This window comes from Poromitra crassiceps (assembly GCF_964638095.1).
Source record: "Poromitra crassiceps genome assembly, chromosome: 30".
Classification (NCBI taxonomy): domain Eukaryota; kingdom Metazoa; phylum Chordata; class Actinopteri; order Beryciformes; family Melamphaidae; genus Poromitra; species Poromitra crassiceps.
This window is the reverse complement of record NC_139652.1, coordinates 7,327,079-7,329,578: the sequence shown is the minus strand read 5'-3', so window position 1 is coordinate 7,329,578 and position 2,500 is coordinate 7,327,079.

Below are 2,500 nucleotides of genomic sequence, written 5' to 3'. Positions count from 1 at the left end.
AGGCTATATTTAGATGTCTACTTGTTCCTGCACACTCCACAAGGCTATATTTAGATCTGTCTACTTGTTCCTGCACACTCCACAAGGCTATATTTAGATATGTCTACTTGTTCCTGCACACTCCACAAGGCTATATTTAGATCCATCTACTTGTTCCTGCGCACTCCACAAGGCTATATTTAGATATGTCTACTTGTTCCTGCACACTCCACAAGGCTATATTTAGATCCGTCTACTTGTTCCTGCACACTCCACAAGGCTATATTTAGATATGTCTACTTGTTCCTGCGCACTCCACAAGGCTATATTTAGATATGTCTACTTGTTCCTGCGCACTCCACAAGGCTATATTTAGATATGTCTACTTGTTCCTGCGCACTCCACAAGGCTATATTTAGATATGTCTACTTGTTCCTGCGCACTCCACAAGGCTATATTTAGAGCCGCCTACTTGTTCCTGCACACTCCACAAGGCTATATTTAGATCTGTCTACTTGTTCCTGCGCATTCCACAAGGCTATATTTAGATCCGTCTACTTGTTCCTGCGCACTCCACAAGGCTATATTTACGATATGTCTACTTGTTCCTGCGCACTCCACAAGGCTATATTTAGATATGTCTACTTGTTCCTGTGCACTCCACAAGGCTATATTTAGAGCCGCCTACTTGTTCCTGCACACTCCACAAGGCTATATTTAGATCTGTCTACTTGTTCCTGCGCATTCCACAAGGCTATATTTAGATCCGTCTACTTGTTCCTGCGCACTCCACAAGGCTATATTTACGATATGTCTACTTGTTCCTGCGCACTCCACAAGGCTATATTTAGATCCGTCTACTTGTTCCTGCACACTCCACAAGGCTATATTTAGATCCGTCTACTTGTTCCTGCACACTCCACAAGGCTATATTTAGATCTGTCTACTTGGCCTGCACACTCCACAAGGCTATATTTAGATCTGTCTACTTGTTCCTGCACACTCCACAAGGCTATATTTAGATCCGTCTACTTGTTCCTGCACACTCCACAAGGCTATATTTAGATCCGTCTACTTGTTCCTGCACACTCCACAAGGCTATATTTAGATCCGTCTACTTGTTCCTGCACACTCCACAAGGCTATATTTAGATCTGTCTACTTGGCCTGCACACTCCACAAGGCTATATTTAGATCTGTCTACTTGTTCCTGCACACTCCACAAGGCTATATTTAGATCCGTCTACTTGTTCCTGCACACTCCACAAGGCTATATTTAGATCCGTCTACTTGTTCCTGCACACTCCACAAGGCTGTATTTAGATCCGTCTACTTGTTCCTGCACACTCCACAAGGCTATATTTAGATCTGTCTACTTGTTCCTGCACACTCCACAAGGCTATATTTAGATCTGTCTACTTGTTCCTGCACACTCCACAAGGCTATATTTAGATCCGTCTACTTGCTCCTGCACACTCCACAAGGCTATATTTAGATCCGTCTACTTGTTCCTGCACACTCCACAAGGCTATATTTAGATCTGTCTACTTGGCCTGCACACTCCACAAGGCTATATTTAGATCCGTCTACTTGTTCCTGCACACTCCACAAGGCTATATTTAGATCTGTCTACTTGTTCCTGCACACTCCACAAGGCTATATTTAGATCCGTCTACTTGTTCCTGCGCACTCCACAAGGCTATATTTAGATCCGTCTACTTGTTCCTGCGCACTCCACAACGCTATATTTAGATATGTCTACTTGTTTCTGCGCACTCCACAAGGCTATATTTAAATCTGTCTACTTGGCCTGCACACTCCACAAGGCTATATTTAGATCTGTCGGTAACCCTTTATTTTACAGGTACCCTAGTTACATATGAACTATTTGTAATTACACATGAACACCAAATGTAATTACACAGTAATTACCAATAGTTCTAAATTACGTTCATATGTAGTTACATTGTAACAGACCTGTAAAACGGAGTGAGTCTGTTCAACTGTAGTTCATATGTAGTTACATTGTAACAGACCTGTAAAATGGAGTGAGTCTGTTCAACTGTAGTTCATATGTAGTTACATTGTAACAGACCTGTAAAGTGGGGTGAGACTGTTCAACTGTAGTTCATATGTAGTTACATGGTACCGGACCTGTAAAGTGGAGTGAGACTGTTCAACTGTAGTTCATATGTAGTTACATGGTACCGGACCTGTAAAGTGGAGTGAGTCTTTTCAACTGTAGGTCATATGTAGTTACATGGTAGCGGACCTGTAAAGAAGCTCCCGGCTGGGACAGAGATTGCTAAAACCCAGTGGTGGATTCGAACCACTGAACTTCTGATTGCAAAGCAAGCGGCTTTAACCACTCAGCCACGAGGGCTTTCCAAATTTCATGGTGGAGTTTAAGAGGATAACTGTATGTCAGTCAGATGTAGTTGCTGTCACTTCATAGCTTTGTTATTATACACAGAGACTTGGGGGAAAATATTGATACTTTATTTAGTTGTAGGTATGATTTT